This window comes from Cucurbita moschata, unplaced genomic scaffold, assembly GCF_002738365.1.
Source record: "Cucurbita moschata cultivar Rifu unplaced genomic scaffold, Cmos_1.0 Cmo_Scf00248, whole genome shotgun sequence".
In the NCBI taxonomy this organism is placed as follows: Eukaryota; Viridiplantae; Streptophyta; class Magnoliopsida; order Cucurbitales; family Cucurbitaceae; genus Cucurbita; species Cucurbita moschata.
In genome coordinates, this window is record NW_019268764.1 from 1155 (window position 1) to 23314 (window position 22160).

General features: G+C 35.4%; 2 non-coding genes across 2 annotated transcripts; one reads left to right on the forward strand and one right to left on the reverse strand.

Moving 5' to 3' along the window:
* Positions 1–1230: 1230 nt before the first annotated feature.
* TRNAF-GAA lies at positions 1231–1303 on the forward strand. The gene has a single exon. It is a non-coding gene; the product is annotated as a tRNA-Phe (tRNA).
* A 2832-nt stretch (positions 1304–4135) lies between these two features.
* On the reverse strand, positions 4136–4207 carry TRNAE-UUC. Its single transcript has one exon. It is a non-coding gene; the product is annotated as a tRNA-Glu (tRNA).
* Positions 4208–22160: the final 17953 nt, after the last annotated feature.

Below are 22160 nucleotides of genomic sequence, written 5' to 3' on the forward strand. Positions count from 1 at the left end.
TATGTGACCATTTGTATGGTGGCTTGGCAAGTATTATTATAAGCGAATTTCATAAGGGGTAGGTACTTATCCCAGCTTCCTGCAAAATCCATCACATATCCCTCAACATGTCTTCCAATATTTGCTTGACCATTTCTGTTTGACCATTTGTTTATGGGTGGAATGTCATACTACAACTGCGTACCCAATGCCTTTTGTTGAATTTTTCAGAAGTGAGTTTTAAAAAATCTGGCATTTCGGTCTAATACTATTGCCTTTTGTTGAATTTTCAGAAGTGTACCCAATACCTTTACTGATGAATATTCATTTTTAATGTTAGCAAAAGTATCTCAGTTGGGAGATTGTTAGACTAAAGATTTGAAGGTCACACCTGTTTTATACAAGTTTATTAAGTGACTATACAATCTAAAAACATAACTTGCTTATTCAATCTAAAATTAGTCATTATTTCTTTTTTAAACACAATGAATTAGCGGAAAACCTTTACTTATGAATTTTCATTTTTAATATTAGCGGGGATAGCTCTGTTGGGAGAGCAATTTTTAATATTAGCGGGGATAGCTCTGTTGGGAGAGCGTCAAACTGAAGATTTGAAGGTCACGTGTTTGATCTCCACGTTCAGCGCACCTAATTCTAGTTGCATAACTCGACTATTCAATCTAAAATTAGTCATTATTCCTTTCTGAAATCTCAATGAATTATCGAAAATACTTAACGTGTTCTAGTTCACCGCACCTTATACAAGTTGGATAACTTGAATATCTTATTAAAAATTAGTGATTATTTCTATTTAAAATTTCAATGAATTAGCGAAAATACCTTTACTGATGAATTTTCATTTTTAATGTTAGTGTGGATAGCTCAGTTGAGATAGCGTTAGATTGAAGATCTGAAGGTCTCGTGCTCGATCCACGTTAACCACACATGGTTCATGTTGCACAATTTGACTATTCAATCTAAAATTAGTGATCATTTCTTTCTAAAATTTCAATTAATTAGTGGAAATATCTTTACTTAAAAACTTTCATTTTTAATGTTCGCGAGGATAGCTCAGTTTGGAGAGCGTCAGATTTAAGATTTGAAGGTCACGTGTTCGATCTCCACGTTCACCGCACCTGTTTCTATTTGCATAACTTGACTATTCAATAAAAAATTAGCCATTATTTCTTTTTAAAATCACAACGAATCAGCGAAAATATCTTTATTGATGAATTTTCATTTCTAATGATTGCGGGGATAGCTCAGTTGGGAGAGCGTTAGACTGAAGATCTGAAGGTCATGTGTTTGATCCACGTTCACTGCACATGTGATTATTTCTTTGGATTTCTAATTATTTATTTGACTATAAATGCTATCTCTCCATAAGAGATTTAGTAAAATGACTCATTTTATTGCATGGAACAATAAAATTGAAGTTCTTGTATAATTGTCAATACATTCTACTTTCAATGTTGCCAAATTGAGTCCTTTTGATGTAGGGGATGATGATAAGAATCACGGTGTACATTCTACCTTCAATGTTGCTGAGTTGAGTTCTTTTCATGTACGTGATGATTTTTCTGATTCGAGGACAAATCCTTTTGAAGAGGGGGATGATGATAAGAATCACGGTGTACATTCTACCTTCAATGTTGCTGAGTTGAGTTCTTTTCATGTAGGTGATGATTTTTCTGATTCGAGGACAAATCCTTTTGAAGAGGGGGATGATGATAAGAATCACGGTGTTCCAACTGGACCTATTACATAACCCAAGGCCAAGAAGATTCAACAAGCATTCATACGTCATCTACAAAATTGGATAGGCTAGGTTTAACCATCATTTCATGTGTTACAAGCTAATTCGTTTGAGTCAAGATGATTTGGAGATTCAAAAGTAAATATTTGGACGGTTGAAGTAGTGGATGAAGTTGCAAGCATCATTTCATGAGTGGTTAGAAAACTTTATTTATTATTTTAATTTCATAAAGTTTGTAATGCTCAAATTGACTTTGTCTTCAGCGGAGATTTAAAGGAATCGAGATTAAATCACGGCCACTAACTTCTTTTGTTGGGAGGCTATAAATACCCACAAATTATTATGTAAAAGCATATTTGTGATCAATGAAATTGATCTCTCAAGTTGAGACGATCCCCCTTATAGAAATCTGAGCATATCTTTGTCATTTCTAAGTTTCATGCAATTCTTGTGTAGATTGCATCTAAGTCATTCAATCAAGCCTTGATCAAGTTCGATTGTGAAGTGACTCAATTTAGAAAAAGGTTCCAAATCTTGTTTCTCAATCTTGGATCTCATCATCTAATTCTAGCTTTATCTCTTGGTTGATCCAAATTTTGTATAAGAAGGTGTTAATTTCTTTAATACAAGGGTACTTGCTTCTACAAAAACTTTGCTCGTTGGGCTGAAGATTACGGTTGGTCTATCATCCTTCAACGGGATCTTCTATCCTTATGACTTGCTTTGATGCGGTCGTTCCTAACGCTGATGACACGTCAAGTTGTCGAGATTGGTAATGTAAGTTTGTAACCCCTGCATTGAGGTTCTTGGAATGATTCTATAACTTATCATTTTCATGTTGGGAGTTGGATCATGGGTCTTGGGCGAAAGAATCCTTTATTTACCGCCCTTCGAGTTGAAGGAAGTGTCATAAGGCTAATTTTTTTTATTTTATTGATTTTTTTTAGTGATTTTATTTGATTTTATTTCAATTTTGTCAAACTCACTCACGTACTCATCTCAATCATTTCAGCCTTGTTGCCGTTCAATAAGAGAGACCTTGGAAATAACTTGTAACTATTCAACTGGATTATCACATTAACAATTTGAATCAAATAAAGGGACATTAACCATTTGAATCATCTCAACCCCACTTGTTGAACTTGACCAAATGTTTATAACATAACACAAACAAAGGTACAAAGTAACACAAACAAAGGTACAAAGTAACACAAACAAAGGTACAAAGTTCATAAAAGTCTTTTTAATCTAAAATACCATTGAACTTGACCATTATAGTGCCTCTCAAACGTAGGTAAAGTTTAAATTCGGGTCTCCTTATCAAACTCACTCGGGTGCTCATCTCAACCATGATGGCGTTCAACAAGAGAGACCTCGAAAATAGCCGGATTATTGCATTAACCATTTGAATCACCTCAACCCCACTTGTTGAAATTGAAACAAATATCTATAACATAACACTAACATAGGTACGATGTTCATAAAAGTCTTTTTAATCTAAGATACTATTGAACTTGACCATTACAGTGCCCCTCAAAATGAGGTAAAGTTTAAATATAATTGGTGACAAAAGATGAAACTATAAAATAAAAAGAAATAAGAAAATAATATTCAATTTCAGAGAATCAAACTAGAATCTCCTAGGTGAAAGCCAAATATCCAAACCGTTGGACAACAATGAATTTTTGGTGTAGTTGACCTAAAGTCTTTTGTCTAATCGCTGAAGAGTTTCACTATGATGTTTTGGGTAATGTCTAACTCTTCAACACGTCCTTTCATGTGTGTGATAGAGTTCTCAGAGTTACCGCGATGTTTCGAGTTGTTCGATCGTGTGGCTCTTTCTTCAAAAGGGATAACATCAAACGTCAGGTCTTTGATTGGCAACCCATCCAGAGGAGCGTCGATTGCATCGATTCCATCAACAGTCATCCCATGAGTTTATGGTACATGACCCATTTTTTATACCATTCACCTTCGAGCACCACCATAGTTTTGCATCGTTCATGAGATGCATTGCGACCAACGTAACTCTTAGGTCCTATGGGCAAGTTCCAGTAACCTTCTAGTATCGTTCTACGTAAAAAATAAAGCTTTTTAATTTCTTAGCATCCCGGTTTTCCTTTAAGGGGTTGTGTTCTTGGATTTGAAGTTTTCTAAGCCCACATGAACTTGGCTTGAGGTGTGGTTCTCTACAGCCCAACTTGTCAAACAAACTCGGGTGCTCATCTCAACCATGATGTCGTTCAATAAGAGAGTTCTCGAAAACGACTGGATTATCGCACTAACCATTTGAAATTGAACAAAATATCTATAACATAACTCTAAAAAGGTACAAAGTTCATAAAAGTCTCTTTAATCTAAGATAGAAACTGTAAAATAAAATGAAATAAGAAAATAATATTCCATGGGCGGGAATCGAACCCGGGTCTCCTGGGTGAAAGCCAGATATCCTAACCGCTGGACGACAATGGATTTTTTGTGTTGATATCCTGAAGTCTTTTGTCAGATCGCTGAAGAGTTTTAGCATGATCTTTTGCTTAATATCTAACTCTTCGACACGTCCTTCCCTATGTGTGTTAGAGTTCTCAGGGCTACCGCGACGTTTCAAGCTGTTCGATTGTGTGGCTCTTTCTTTAAAAGAATCAATATCAAATGTTAGGTCTTTGATTGGCAACCCATCCAGGGGAGCGTCGATTGCATCGATTCCATCAACGATCTTCCCATGAGTTTATGGTGCATGACCCATTTTTTATACCATTCACCTTCGAGCACTACCCTAGTTTTGCATCGTCCATGAGATGCATTGCGGCTAACGTAACTCTCAGGTCGTATGAGAAAGTTCCTGTAGCCCTCAACTCTCAGGTTGTATGATAGAGTTCTTAGAGCTATCGTGACATTTTGAGTTGTTCGATCGTGTGGCTTTTTCTTCAAAAGAGTCAATATCAAACGTCAGGTCTTTAATTGGCAACCCATCAAGGGGAGCGTCGATTGCATCGATTCCATCAACGGTCTTCCCATGAGTTTAGGGTGCATGACCCATGTTTTATATCATCCACCTTCGAGCGCCACTGTCCATGAGATGCATTGTGGCCAACGTAACTCTTAGGTCCTATGAGCAAGTTCCTGTAACCTTCAAGTATTGTTCTACTTCAAAAATAAAGTTTTTTAATTCCTTAGCATCCCGGTTCCCATTTAAGGGTTTGTGTTTTTGGATTTTTAGTTTGTTAAGCCCATCATGAGCTTGGCTTGGGGTGTGGTTCTCTATGACCCTCACTCTGGTGCTCATCTCAGTCATCTCAGCCATGATGGCGTTCAACAAAAGAGGCCTTGAAAATGACCGGATTATCACATTAACCATTTGAATGACCTCAACCTCACTTGTTGAAATTGAACCAAATATCTATGACATAAAACTATTAAAGGTACAAAGTTCATAAAAGTCTTTTTAATGTAGGATACTATTGAACTTGACCATTATAGTGCCTCTCAACCCAAGTTCATAAAAGTCTTTTGAATTTAAGATACTATTGAACTCATCCATTATAGTGGTTCTCAAACCTAATAGATACTATTGAACTCATCCATTACCGTGCTTCTCAAACGTAGATACTATTAAACTCATCCATTATAGTTCTTCTGAAATCTAAGTAAAGTTTAAATATAATTGGTGACAAAAGATGAAACTATAAAATAAAAAAAATAAGAAAATAAAATTTCATTGTCAAGAATCAAACTCGGGTCTCCTCGATGAAAGCCAGATTTTCTGTATAATGTCTAACTCTACGACATGTATTTTTATGTGTGTGATAGAGTTCTCAGAGCTATCGCCACGTTTCTTGTTGTTGGATCCTGTGGCTCTTTCTTCAAAAGAGCCAACATCAAACATTAGGTCTTTGATTGGAAACCCATCCAGGGGAGCGCCGATTGCTTCAATTACATCAATGGTCTTCCCATGATTTTTTGGTGCATGACCAGTTTTTTATACAATTCACCTTCAAGCGCCACCATAGTTTTGCATCATCCATGAGATGCATTGTGGGCCAATGTAACTCTCAGGTCCTCTGAGCAAGTACCTTTAGTCTTGAAGTATAATATCAAAACATATTAACGTATTTGATATGTCAAATATTAAAATAATTGATGTGTATCATAAACATTAAATAAAAATATATATTTGAAATTTGAATGCGATTCATATTAATTAAACATATATTATGATATTCTACGACATTTTAATATTATTTAAATAAGATATTATATCTTAATGTATTAGGTATTCAAATATATAATTGACAAAAATTATTACAAGTTCACTGGAAATAGAACCCTAGGGTTAAGTCAAAAAGCATCAAACACTAAATACCGTGACATTTTAGGTGATATTTTGCAGAGGAAGCTAATAAGGTCTTCAAAGAGCATGTGGTCATGTCTGACATTTTAGGTAACAACATGGTGAAAAGAAACCAGAAATTCTGATACCGGTAATTAACTACGAACCTTAGAATAAGGTTTTAGAATAAATAAGATAACTAATCTAAAACAAAAATGATTTGATAAAAAGAATTTAGAGTCAAATGTTTTTATAAAATTCGACATGAAATTGGGATTTCGGAAAATTCTAATTTCCTAAAAGCACAAATATAAAATGGCATTTAATGTCCAATTTAGAAAATATGAGAGGAACGTCATGCCATTTAGGCTAAAAAATGCTCCATCCGAATTTCAAAAGATTATTTATGATAATTTCAATCCTTTCAAAAAATTTCAATAGTTTATATTGATGATGGGTTGATATTTTCTAAAACCATTAAGATCAGCACTTTAAACATCTACATACATTCATTAATGTAATCAAAAGAAATCAGCTAGTTGTGTCCATACCCAAAATTCAATAATATCAAACTCAGATCCGTTTTCTTGGATTTTAAATTTATTTGAGCCTTATTAAAACCCATCCAATGGTCTTTGTCTCAAACTTTTGTGATGACGTATCCTAGAAAAGCCAACTTCAAAAAAAATTTAGTTTCTCTCAATTAAGTGTCTTATATCCTTCAAGATATCAGGCACATTTACAAATGTCTTGAGGAGTGTCTTCAAAATAATACAATGTCTTGATTTGTAAGGGATATCTCTACAACCCAAAAAACTCAAATCATTAGTCAAATAAACTCTATGCTTAAGTCTTATTGACTCAAGGGTAGATCTCATAATGAAAGGTGATGCATTAAATATGGGATATTGAGGTATCTAAAATTTTCAAAGAGGACAGAGAATCAATTATCATATTTCATTCAAAAGCCTCCAATAATACCATACAAATTACAAAATAGTAAGAAAAAAAAAGTATTATTTCCATTGTGTACAAAAATTTTAAAGAAAATTTAATTAACAAAACTATTAAAATCGCTGCAAAAATCCAGCACCTAACGACCTCTAGCTTTGCAAAAAAAAAAAAAAAAAAGTATTATTTCCATTGACCTTTAACTTTGCAAAATCCAGCGTTGTTGAAGCTTATCAAAATCGCTGCAAAAATAAAGTTTAACAAGTGGTTCTATGATGTAGTGGTTAGCACTTTGGACTTTGAATCTAACGACCTGTGGTTAATTCTCGATAGGTAATCCACCAATTTATACAAAATTGGTCCATAGCCGATTCGGTAGGGTCACTTTTGGACCGATAATCTGTAGAAGGGGTCACTAAGGTTGAGCTCATACAAAATGGGTCCATAGCTCAATGTTACAGCATTTAATTGCAGATCAAGAGGTCACCAATTCGAACCTAGTTGGGCCCTTCTATCTTGGACAGACACTTTGTTCGATTTACTCCTGACCACCGAGTGTCTAAAGGAAAAGAAATAAGAATAATTACCGATTCCAAACCTTATTCCAAAGTCCTCCACCACATAGAACAATGTACTTAGAACCTAAGGGCCACTATTCTCGGACAAGAATCAAGAAATCATTAAGAAAAGAGTGTGGTATCCAAGCACCCACTATGAACATGGTTAAAAACTTACAATTAGGCTACTTACTGAGTCAACTTACGCTACTTGGTGAGTCTTGTACTCACTCCATGTTTTCCATATCTTTCATGTAACTAAGAGTAGTTGCCCTAGACAAACAACACCATCTATTTTTGATGTTTTAAAATGATTTTTTTTTAAACATTTCCCTTATTTTGTACTATGAACCTATAAACTCTATTTTGAATATAATGTAAATATATATGTAAATTAAAATCGGGTCGAGCTTGATAATGTGAGATAATAATTCTTTTCTATTTTATCTAAATTTTTTAAATATGGGTTCATTTCCAAATGCATGCTAACACCCTTATTGTTAAATAAATGACATGAAACTAGTTTCACATAGTAACGTTGCCTTTTGCTCCTATTGGTGGAAGGATAATAGGTCGATTATACCTATAGGGTAATTTTTTTAGTTAAAAATTAGAATTATAACAATTGCATAAAACCTTTTAGAGATACAAGGTATCGATCCCCATACCTCTTTCATGCAAAGCGAGAGCTCTACCATCTAAGCTACATCCCCTTGATGTTTACATCATAAAACCCTAAATGTCCCATCATCAATAATAGTGAAAATAAAAAAATATCAAAATATTAATAACAAATAGTTTGGTTTTGGTGGTGCGGGGCATTGATAATTTTGAAAATGAAAAAATATAATAACAAATTAAATACTTTCTTTTGGAGATGCGGGTTATCAATCCCCGTTCAACTCGCATGCAAAGCGAGCGCTCTACCATCTAAGCTACATCTCCACGATTTTTACGTCACAAAACCCTAAACGTCTCATCATGAATAATAGTGAAAATGAAAAAATATCGCTACTCATATGTCATAAATAAGGAAATATTGAATAGAAATAAAATAGTAATAACTAATAGTTTTTTTTGGAGATGCGAGGTATCGATCCCTGTATCTCTCGCATGCTACATTCCCATGATTTTACATCAAAAAACTCTAAACTTCCCGTCATCAATGATATTGAAAATGAACAACTATCCCCGCTCATTATGTCATAAATAAGGAAAAATTTAAAAGAACTAATATATTTAGTAATCGTTTCCTTTGTTGATGCATGGTATCAATCCCAATACTTCTCACATGGGATGCAAACGCTTTACCATCTAAGCTATATCCTCAAGATTCTTACATCACAAAATCCTAAACATCAAGTCATCAATAATAGTGAAAATAAAAAAATAACGCTATTCATTATGTCATAAATAAGGAAAAATCGAATAGAAATAAAATAGTAATAACGAATAGTTTCTTTTGAAGGTATGGGGTATCGATCCGATCCCCGTACCTCTCGCATGCTAAGCAAGCAATCTACCATCTAAGCTACATTCCCACAATACTTATATCAGAAAACCCTAAATGTCCCGTCATCAAGTGAAAATGAAAAAATATCTCTGATAATTATGTCATAAATAAGGAAAGGTTGAATAGAAGTAAAATATTAATAACAAATAGTTTCTTTTGGAGATGCGGGATATCCCCTTACCTCTCGCATGCTAAATGAGCTCTACCATCTAAGCTACATCCTCACAATTCTTGCATCATAAAACCCTAAATTTCCCATCATAAGCTACATCCCCACAATTCTTGCATCATAAAACCCTCACATTCCCACCATCAATAATAGTGAAAATGAAGAAAATCTAGAGATGAATTCCCCGTACCTCTCGCATGCTAAGCAAGCAATCTACCATCTAAGCTACATTCCCACAATACTTATATCAGAAAACCCTAAATGTCCCGTCATCAAGTGAAAATGAAAAAATATCTCTGATAATTATGTCATAAATAAGGAAAGGTTGAATAGAAGTAAAATATTAATAACAAATAGTTTCTTTTGGAGATGCGGGATATCCCCTTACCTCTCGCATGCTAAATGAGCTCTACCATCTAAGCTACATCCTCACAATTCTTGCATCATAAAACCCTAAATTTCCCATCATAAGCTACATCCTCACAATTCTTGCATCATAAAACCCTAAATTTCCCATCATAAGCTACATCCCCACAATTCTTGCATCATAAAACCCTCACATTCCCACCATCAATAATAGTGAAAATGAAGAAAATCTAGAGATGAATTCCCACCATCAATAATAGTGAAAATGAAGAAAATCTAGAGATGAATTCCAACCATCAATAATAGTGAAAATGAAGAAAATCTAGAGATGCAAGGTATCGATCCCCATACCTCTCGCATCATAAGCTAAATCCCCACAATTCTTGCATCATAAAACTCTAAATTTCCCATAATAGTGAAAATGAAGAAAATCTAGAGATGCAAGGTATCAATCCCCATACCTCTCCCATGCAAAGTGAGTGCTCTACCATCTAAGCTATATCCCCACAATTCTTATGTCACAAAGTCCTAACCTCTCCCATGCAAAGCGAGTGCTCTACCATCTAAGCTATATCCCCACAATTCTTATGTCACAAAGTCCTAAACATCTTGTCATCAGTAATAGTAAAATGAAAAACTATCCTAGCTCATTATGTCCTAAATAAGAAAAAATTGAAAAGAAATAATATATTTAGTAATCGATTCAATCGAAGATGCAAGGTATTGATCCCCGTACTTTCCGCATGGGAAATGAACGCTCTACCATTTGAACTACATCCCTACTATTCTTACATCAGAAAATCCTAAATGTCCCTTCATCAATAATTGTGAAAATGAAAAAGTATCTTTGCATATTATGTCATAAATAAGGAAATATTGAATAGAAATAAAATATTAATAATAAATAGTTTCTTTTGGAGATGCGAGGCATCGATCCTTGTACCTCTCGTATGTTAAGACGTACCTCTCGCATGCTAAGTGAAGCTACATCCCCACAATTCTTGCATCACAAAACCCTAAATTTTCCATCATCAATAATAGTAAAAATGAAGAAATACCACTACTCAACCGGTCATGATTAAGGAAAAATTGAAAAGAAATAATTTTCAATAATATATTTAATAATAGATAGTTTTATTTTGGAGATGCGTGGTATCTATCCCCGTACCTCTCGCATGCAAAGCAAGCGGTCTACCATTTGAGCTACATCCCCACGATTCTTATGTCACAAAATCCTAAACGTCTCGTCATTAATAATAGTGACATGAAAAACTATCCCTGCTCATTATGTCGTAAATAAGAAAAAATTGAAAAGAAATAATATATTTAGTGATCGATTCATTTGGAGATGCAAGGTATCAACCCCGTACTTTCCACATCAGAAGTGAGCGCTCTACTATCTGAACTACATTCCCACGATTCTTACATCAGAAATCCCCTAAACCTCCCATCATCAATAATTGTAAAAATGAAAAAATATCTACGCTCATTATTTCATAAATAAGGAAAGATGGAATAATATATTTAGTGATAATAAAAAAATATCTCCGCTCATTATTTCATAAGTTTAGTGATCGATTCATTTGGAGATGCAAGGTATCGATCTTCGTACTTTCTACATCGGAAGCGAGCGCTCTACCATCTGAGCTACATCCCCACGATTCTTACATTAAAATATCCTAAACCTCCCGTCATCAATAATTGTGAAAATGAAAAATATCTCCGCTATTATTTCATAAATAAGGAAAGATGTAATAGAAATAAAATATTAATAACATAGTTTACATATGTGTCACTTGAAAGATGGAATAATATGTTTAGTGATAATGAAAAAATATCTCCGCTCATTATTTCATAAGTTTAGTGATCGATTCATTTGGAGATGCAAGGTATCGATCTTCGTACTTTCCACATCGGAAGCGAGCGCTCTACCATCTGAGCTACATCCCCACGATTCTTACATTAAAATATCCTAAACCTCCCGTCATCAATAATTGTGAAAATGAAAAATATCTCCGCTATTCTTTCATAAATAAGGAAAGATGTAATAGAAATAAAATATTAATAACATAGTTTACATATGTGTCACTTGCGTTATTTTAATGTATTTATTTACTTGGTAAATGTCTTTCATACTACAATCTCTTAAAGGGGCATTAGGGGCATTTTGAGAATCGAACTTTCATACCACTAGACCAAATGCCCTTATTATACCACTTGAAACGTATGTAATGCCCTTATTATACCACTTGAAACGTATGTATGAAGCCTTAGGCCTAGGTATTAAGGTCGTATTTTTTCCTATTGCAGGAAACAGGTGAAGTCCTCGGATGTAGAATTAAGAAAGACTATGAGTATTAAGAGAATGATGGCAAGTATAAAATATCAAATATCAAGTTAGGTTGATTTTGAATATGAAGTCCTTAGATAAGAAAAGATTTAGACATAGGGCATTTCAAGAATTGAACTCAAAACCTCTTGCACTCCAAGTGAGAATCAAACCACTTTGGCATCAAGATACATTAAAGATGAACGCCGTCAAATTGGAAGCTTTACCTGTCTTAAGAGTCACAATGAGAACTCTAATCAAGCTGGAGCCTTGGACTAGGCAAATTGCTTAGTGATAGTTGAAATGGATGACTTCGACGTTGTGTCAGGAATGAATGTCCTGCTGAAACACATTGTCATTTACATGCCCCTAGCAAAATGTCTAGTAGTAACGGAGTCTAACCCGACGATCATTCAGAAAAACATCCATCAACCAAGAGGGTTGAAATGATGTGGATACTATAGTTGAGAAAGAATCATAGCCATGATGAATCTACGCTTGCTGCTATTGTTGTAATTGAAAAGGGGAGCTCGAGTGAGCCAACCTCAATAGAAACCTTGTTGCCANGCTTGCTTTGGAAACTACGTTCAGCCATCAGTCGAAAGCTTGTGAACTGAGACTCAAGGATGACTTGCAGTTGATGAAACGTGGCACCAAACCTGTTGCTGAGTATGCCCGTGCCTTCCAAAAAATTTGTGACCAACTTCATGCCATTGGCAGACCCGTCGAGGGCATTGATAAAGTGCACTGGTTCCTTCGTGGACTCGTCACCGAATTTTCAGCATTTTCTACTGCTCAAATGGCTCTCACCCCTATCCCCTGTTTTGCAGATTTAGTCTCTAAAGCTGAAAGTTTTGAGTTGTTTGAGTACTCCCTTGAGTCCTTTACCAACCAGTGAGGTCGTTCTTATTCTCCAAAAACAACTCTTTTAATCGAGGACGAACTCACTCAAGTCAGGGTCGTCGACCACCTCACTGTCAAATATGCCGCAAAAAGAGCCATTATGCTGACCGCTACAACCAACGGTATGTTCGACCTGATTCTTCTCATGCTCACCTTGCTGAAGCCTTTAACACGTCATGTTCTATTGCTGGATCTGATGCTGCTGATTGGTTTCTAGACACTGGAGCTTCGGCCCATATGACTGCCGACCCATCTATTCTGGATCAGTCTAAAAATTACACGGGTAAGAACTCTGTGATCGTAGGGAATGGTGCATCCCTACCCATTACCCACACCAGTACTCTTTCTCATGTTCCAAATATTCACTTATTAGATGTCTTGGTTGTCCCTCACCTCACTAAAAATCTTCTTTCCATAAGTAAATTAACGTCTGATTTTCCTCTCTCCGTTACATTTACTAATAATCTTATTACTATCCAGAATCGTCAAACAGAAAGGGTGGTGGCAACCGGTAAAAGAGATGGAGGGCTATATGTGCAGGAGCGTGGCAACTCTGCTTTTATTTCAGCCCTTAGAAACAAATCTTTACGTACTTCATATGATTTATGGCATGCTCGTCTGGATCATGTGAATCATTCTGTTATTTCTTTTTTAAATAGAAAAGGTCATCTTTCTCTTACGTCTTTATTGCCTTCTCCATCATTATGTAATACCTGTCAGCTTGCGAAAAGTCATCGATTGCCTTATTCCCACAATGAACGTAGGTCGTCTCATGTGTTAGATCTTATTCATTGTGATCTTTGGGGTCCTTCTCCCGTAAAATCAAATTCAAGTTTTTTTTTATTATGTTATTTTTTTTTATGATTATTCTCGATTCACTTGGTTTTACCCTTTAAAATTTAAATATGATTTTTTTTTATATTTTTCTTCAATTTCAAAAATTTGTGGAAAATCAATATTTTTCTCGTATCAAGGTATTTCAAAGCGATGGTGGTACCAAATTTACTAGTACTTGTTTCAAAACTCATTTACGTAATTCTGGCATCCTCCATCAACTCTCTTGTCCATATACACCTGCTCAAAATGGTCGTGCTGAGAGAAAACATCGACATGTGACTAAAATTGGCTTGGCCCTTCTCTTTCACTCTCATCTTTCTCCACGTTTTTGGGTTGACGCCTTCAGCACTGCAGCTTATATTATCAACAGGTTGCCTACTCCACTTATTGGAGGTAAGTCACCCTTTGAACTTCTTTATGGCTACACTCCACATTATGACAATTTTCATCCCTTTGGTTGTCGTGTTTATTCTTATTTGCGTGATTATATGCCTAACAAGCTTTCTCCCCGCAGCATTCCTTGTATTTTTTTGGGTTATAGTCCTGCTCATAAAAGGTTCCGCTGTCTTGATCCTGCCACCACTAAGCTATATATCACCTGCCATGCTCAATTTGATGAAACTCACTTTCCTGCTATCTCTAGCTCCCAGGCCCAACCTCTTTCCTCAATTCCTATTTCAAATTTCTTGGAACCACATCTTCATCATATTGATTCATCCCCCCTACCACTTCATCACCGCACATTTCTCGATCTAGTTCATCCCCGTGTGATATTTGTTCAGACCTTGTAGATGAGTCTGTGCAGGTTGATACTTCTCTTGCAGGTTCCACTTTGCCATCCTCGACTTCTAATTCAACCTCTATTGAACCTCCTGTTGATTTCTCTTCTTTAAGCACTCATCCTATGATCACACGAGCCAAAGCTGGTATATTCAAGACTCGTCATCCAGCAAATCTTGGTATTTTGGGCTCATCTGGACGTCTTTTTGCTCTTCTTACATCCACTGAGCCAAAAGGATTCAAATCTGCAGCTAAGAATTCTACTTGGGTGGCTGCCATGGATGAAGAAATTCGAGCGTTACAACAAAATGATACTTAGACTTTTGTTCCTCGCCCTGCCAACACCAACATCGTGGGCTCTAAATGAGTGTTTCGTATTAAATATTTGCCTGATGGATCCGTCGAGCGTTTCAAGGCTCGTCTTGTTGCCAAAGGTTATACTAAGGTTCCTGGTCTTGACTACACTGACACTTTCAGTCCGGTTGTCAAAGCTACCACTGTCTGTGTTGTGCTTTCTATTGCAGTCATAAATAAATGGCCTCTTCGACAACTTGATGTCAAGAATGCTTTTCTCAATGGAACTCTTATTGAACGTGTTCATATGGAACAACCTCCTGGGTATATTGATCCTCGATTTCCCACTCATGTTTGTCTATTAAAGAAAGCCCTCTATGGCTTAAAGCAAGCTCCTCGTGCTTGGTTTCAGCGTTTTAGCTCATTTCTTCTCACACTTGGGTTTTCTTGCAGTCGCGCTGACACGTCCCTTTTTGTCTTTCATCAGCAATCTAACCTTATCTATTTGTTTCTTTATGTTGATGACATTATTGTTACCGGCAACAACTCATCTCTTATTGACAGCTTTACTCGCAAGCTTCATTCTGAGTTTGCTACCAAAGATTTGGGTTCTCTCAGTTACTTTCTTGGTCTTGAAGCTTCACCCACTCCTGATGGTCTCTTTATTAGTCAGTTAAAATATGCTCGAGATATTCTTACTCGTGCTCAGTTGCTCGACAGCAAACCAGTTCACACTCCCATGGTTGTTTCTCAACACCTGACTGCTGATGGTTCTCCTTTCTCTGATCCTACTCTCTACAGATCTCTTGTTGGCGCCCTTCAGTACTTGACTATTACGCGTCCAGATATTGCCTATGCTGTCAATTCTGTCAGTCAATTCTTGCATGCCCCTACTGCAGATCACTTTCTTGCTCTCAAACGTATTCTTCGCTATGTCAAAGGAACACTCCACTTTGGTCTTACCTTTCGTCCATCCACTTTTCCTAGTACGCTAGTCGCTTATTCGGATGCTGACTGGGCTGGTTGTCCCGATACTCGTCGTTCTACATTCAGCTATTCTATTTATCTTGGTAACAATCTTGTTTCTTGGAGTGCCAAAAAGCAATCTACTGTCTCACGCTCCAGTTGTGAATCTGAGTATCGTGCTCTTGCCACAACTGCTATTGAACTTCTCTGGGTTACGCATCTTTTGCATGACCTCAAGGTCCCTATTTCACAGCAGCCCTTACTCTTATATGACAACAAAAGTGCTATTTTTTTGAGCTCTAATCCCGTTTCTCACAAGTGGGCCAAACATGTTGAACTAGATTATCATTTCGTTCGAGAACTTGTTATCACTGGCAAACTTCGCACACAATATGTACCCTCTCATCTCCAAGTTGCTGACATCTTCACAAAGAGTATTTCTCGACCTCTCTTTGAATTTTTCAGATCCAAGCTTCACGTTCCTTCAAATTTGACGCTCAGCTTGCGGGGGGTGTTAAGGATAGTTGACCGTTCATTATAAAGCAAATATCTAGATATTTTCCTTGCATTACGGGTTACCATATTTGCATTTTTATAAAGTCAAATATATTGTATTCATTTATTATTCTTTCCTTTTATTGCTATTTCCATATTATTTGTAATTTACCATATTTTTGTATTCTGTAAATGATTATAAATAAGAGAACTCTCACCATTATTTAGGTGTGGTGGATTCAGCAAACATTCACACTCATTATGAGGTCATGATTGGCTAAGACATTTAAAGAAGTTTTACCTAGGGCAACTTCTATCACAATCCTCTTCTCGCTCTCTGAAACTTCTTTAAATGTTATTGTTCACTGGTTATTTTGGCGTATCTTCCTTAAAAGGATTGTGACGATAGATGACCTAGGTAAAACTTCTATTGGGAGATCAGTGCAATAGAGAATCTGTGTCCCTTTCCTGAAACCTTCAGCAAACAACATAACAAAGAGTTCCTAGAAAAAATATCATAGAACAATTGGTGTAATGCCTTTGAAGTTAGGCTCGAGGCTCTATCTTATCTCCCAAGAATATGGTTCATTCTCTATTCACATAGAAATTCTGCAATAGAAAGTGGTACCCTCATCTTCTTTTACAAAACTTTCTCAAGTCCTCATGGAATGATTTGAAAGTAGTACCCTCATCTTGTTTTATAAGACTACCTCGACCTTCATGAAAAGATTATACTATGTTGATTCTTAGAGGAAGGGAGTAGGAGTAAGAGTAGATGACTGTTTATGGTCCAAGTCCCGAAAAAGTAAGTCTTTATGTCAAGAAAGGAGAGGAATCCTCATAGTTTCCAAGATTTGAAGAGAGGCATACATACACAAATTTTCTTTGTTTGTTTATTCTTGTTGTTTGCTCTCTTCAATTAACATGTTATAAAGACACTTGTAAATTATAATTAAATATAGCTTCCTTTTTTCTTTTTTTTTTCTTTCCAAATATCCATCTGAATTACTTCTTGGTCAAGGTTTAAAAAACCTATTTCAAATCTTATTATATTGCATGCTTCAATTTGATATAATTGTTGGGGGCATTTTGAGAATCAAACTCGAGACCTCTCGCACCCAAAGAGAGAATTATACCACTAGACAAAAGGCCTTGTAGTGGATCTATCATTTTTAGTTGATAGTCCATATCTTTTATGCGCCTCAATATTTGAAATTTATCCACATGTTTTTGTTTCAATTCTAGAAATAGAAATGATATCCATAGAAATATATAATTTTACAATGCAAATAAGAAAAACTTGTGATCAAGTTTTAGATAAAAGTAGCAAACATGTTGATAGATATAAAAATAAATTCAAGTTCTTTCTCTGGCCTAATTATCAATTGGAAGATTTAGCTGATATGATTTGTTATTGGTTTGATACCAATAATAACGGTCATTTTAGTATGCTAAGGATCCATATATGTCCATGAAAATTAGTTAATGCTATATTTTTGTTCTTTAGAACCTACTATTATTTTCATGTTAACTTCACATGTTCTATCACACAGTTGAAGCAGCATTGCCACTAGAGCCCATGCATTCCTTTGAGATAGATATGTTAAAAATTAGGCCCTCGATAACTGTTTTTCTTTTTTCTTTTTTTTTTTATTTCAAAATTATGTGTTTTATCCGTTTATAAAAAAAAAAGGAAAGAAAAGAAAAGAAAACATTTGAATTTTAAGCAAAATTTCACACCAAACTAAGTTTTTGAAAAATATTTTTATTTATTTATTTTTTCTTTATTTTAGTTTTCCAAACATAGATTGATCTAGAGTGGCTAGTTTTCAAAACTACTTCTTTGCTATAATTTAACAATATTTATATTGTAAAATGGGATTAACTTCCTTTAAGTTTATGTAGTTTCTTTTTATTACTATGTTTACTTCTATCTCATGTTACTCCATTTGTATTTACTTTGTATTTTTACAAAAGTTCACCGTAATTAATAAATCCATGTGCTTAATACATTCCCTACAAAAATAAACTTGTTTGTATCAGGATAAATTACCTTGAACAGGGAGAAAAGAAATCCTAAAAATAAGTAGAAGGTTGAGAATTTCACTCAACCACACAATGTCAAAGCATGACTGCATGGCTCACATGTAATTCTACCACAAGAATGACATGAAATTTGCATAGATGATGCTCGGATTTTGAAGGGGAACTTCTCAACTTAGAGAGATCAATTTCATTCATCACAAATCTGATTTTTACATAATAATTTGTGGGTATTTATAGTCTCCCACAAAAGAAGTTAGTGGCCGGGATTTAATCTCGATCCCTTAAATCTCCAAAAAACAAACGAAGTCAATTTGACAATTCTACCATTACAAACTTTATGAAATTAAAAATAAATAAAGTTTTCTAACAACACATGTAATGATGCTTGCAACTTCATTTGCTCCTTCAACTGTGTAAATATTCACTTCTGAAGCTCCAAATGGTCATTTCTCAATCTAATAAGCTTGTAACACATGAAATAATAGTTGAATCGAGCCTATCCAATTTTGTAGATGAAGAATGAATGCTTGTTGAATCTTCTTGGCCTTGAATCGTGTAATAGGTTCAGTTGGAACATTTGGAACACCGTGATCCTTATCATCTTCCCCCTCTTCAAAAGGATTTGTCCTCGAATCAGAAAATCATCACCTACATGAAAAGGACTCAAGACAGCAACATTGAAAGTAGAATGTGCTGAAAATTCTCCTAGAATATCATTTTATATGCATTGTTATTAATTCTTTCAAGGACTTGATAAGGGTCATCCCCTCTTGGATGTAACTTTGTCTTCCTTTGAGATGGGAATCACTCCTTATGAAAATGTATCCAAACCCAGTTACCGGGTTGAAAAATGATTTCATTCTGTCCTTTGTTAATTCTTGAAGCAACATTGAAATTTTCTTTCTCAATTGTCTCCTTCCCCTCTTTATGCAATGTTTTGATCCCATTTGCCTTACTTGTGGCTGCTTTACTCACAAAATTATTAGAAGAATAGAAAGCAAATCAAGACGCGTAAGTGGATTAAATGCATAAGCAACTTCAAAAAGAGAACATTGAGTGGCAAACATTCGTACCAAGACTTAATATTCTTACAAATAATAGCCCTAAGCAATGCTCCTAATGTTCTATTAACCATCTCAGTTTACTCATTAATATGAAGATGACATGTAGTTGAAACAATAATTTGTTACCCAATTTATGACTTCATATTCTTATAAATAATAGCCCTAAGCAATGCTCCTAATATTTTATTAACCACCTCAGGTTGCTCATGAATCTGAGGATGACATGCAGTTGAAAACAATAATTTGGTACCGAATTTATCCACCATAGTTTCCAAAAGTGACTTAAAAACTTAACATCCCTATCTTTTTTTGTGTGCAGCAAACATTGGTAACATTGACTACAAAACTTATAAACATCGTGCTTCATGGCAAAGGTCATATGGATCATGATGAGCATTTTCTCCCATATCTTGGTTTCGCTAACTAAAGTTTTCCGATAACTCCCAAACTTCATTATCTTATATAACCTCTTGGGATAAGGATTCATATAACATTTCATAAAATAAGATCTATTGATGAATTTCATAGCATTTGAAGGTCATCTAGGTCATGAACCGAAGGTAAATTACCTTAGGGGCACTATGGTCATTTTATACCGTTTCTTGGTTTACCTACTTATCCTTATCCAATGACCACCAAATTTCATATCTAACCTCAACATACTATAATATGCTCAGTATTAAAATTTGATAGGCAGCGGAGCTCATATAGTGGGTTATTTTAACGTTACTTAAATCTCGAGCTATTTGATCGGTTCAGGGTCTTAACTCATGGTTCTTTGGGTTTTTCTTTCATATATCCTTAATTCATACTTGGTTTAGGGTTCATATAAAAATCCAAGCAATTTCTACAAGTATTTCTTAACAAAGAGTCTAAGGTGGCTACTTGCCTCGTCGTCGACGTTTGGGACGTCCATTATTGAGCTTCCAGTATCTGAATTACTTCAAATTTCCTTCCACGTACTCCTTATTGTGTCTAGTTTCTGAAACCATAAGATTTTCTATGAGAATCGGTCTAAAATGGAGTTAAAATTGATAAAAATCCGAGAAAATGTCAAATTTTGAGTTGACTTGGATAGTTCAGTTGAACTAGCCATATCATCGTTTTCTTCCTCTGAAAAGGAAGAAGATGCGCATATTTTGCGTCGCAGCCATCTGAAACTTAGCCTGTACAGCCACATTTACAGCGTTTCTCTCCTCGATTTCTTCGTGAAACTTAATGATGGGTGTTACAAGGAAGGGCTAGGGATTGATTTGATACCTTCTCGTGGATCGTAGCCTAAGATATTCGCGTCCAAAGTTCATCCAAAATCTAATTTATCGCTGGAGATAAAACAAAGGATTTCTTATTGGGTAGCCGATTCTAGGGGTTTCAAGGCCCTATTTCTTCATTGAACCTCTTCCATATCCTTTCTTCAGGCTAAAGGAATTGGTTTGGAGGAACGTCTTTGAGTGTAAGACCTTAATTTCAAAAAATCATTCTCGGTATGCAACTCACTCGAAACGCCAGATTTTCAATCTCTTGGGTAACTTGTTCTACGATGTTTCATCTCTCGATTCCTTCATCAAGTTTACTCAACTTCTTCCTCCGAAGCTAGAGGAATCCTCAATTTGAAGGAAAAGAGATAGTAGATAGGAATTCGACTCTTATCCCCAATTTAATTTCGAAACTTATTTCCTTCAATTCGACACGCTCTCAAGGTTATTTTTCTTCGTGGTCTTCTATGGAAGCATTTCTTGGAGGTGCATAAACTGATTGGAATCATTCTTGCTCGACGAATCATCATGTATCCTCAGATTGAATTTTCAAGTTTTTCTTTAAGTTCTTCAATGGCTGATTGAATTGGGGGAATAGTTTCTAGGCACTTTCAGCACTCTATTTCTTCATAAAACATGTGGGTAATCTTTTTGAGAAACGGTAGGAATAAGTTTGAAGAGAAATGGAGGATTGCCCTCGAATTTGGAAGAAATCTGAGAGTAAGAGACCCATAATCTAAACGCTTATTGTCTTCGATTGGGGGATCGACCTTTCTCGATTCTTATTCCGTATTGTTTCTCCTACTTCTAACTTTATAGGAGGAGCTTAAACTGACATTGAGAGCTCCAGAATCTTCTTTATTTAGAAGTTTAAAAAGAAATGGTGGAGGATTGCTCTCGAAGAAATCTGAGAGAGTAGGAGACCCAAAATCTAACACTTATTGCCTTCGATTGGGTGATCGACCTTTCTCGATTCTTATTTCGTATTGTTGCTCCTATTCTTATTTCGTATTGTTGCTCCTACTCCAGACTTTATAGGAGGAGCTTAAACCGACATTGAGAGCTCCAGAATCTTCATTATTTAGAGATCGAACTTTCTTGATAATTTTTCAGAGATATCAACTCCGATCATATCCTTACTGACCTTGGCTTTGAATACTAGTCGTTGGATGTGATGATCCGTGCGTGTTCGTTCTAGATCATATCAAATTTCGGAGGAGATCCGACGGTTGAAATTTGAGTTCGAAGGATTTTGCTCGGATGGTCACGGTAGATGCTCTGATTTTAATTAGAGTGACATTTTTGTAATTATCCATTCTTTGAGGGGTATTTTTGTAATTATCCATTCTTCTAGGGGTATTTTTGTAATTTTCCACTTTTCAAATATTTTATTATTATTTTTCTCGAAAAATCCATAATTTTTTTACAAATTCCTCATCGCTTTTTTTATCATTTTTCGCTTATTTTGAATCTTGAGATTCCTTCTAGATAAGGAATTACAAATCCAGAAAGATTCTTGATAATTGATAAAATGACTTTTTTGCCTATTTCATTTACTTTTTCCTTTCC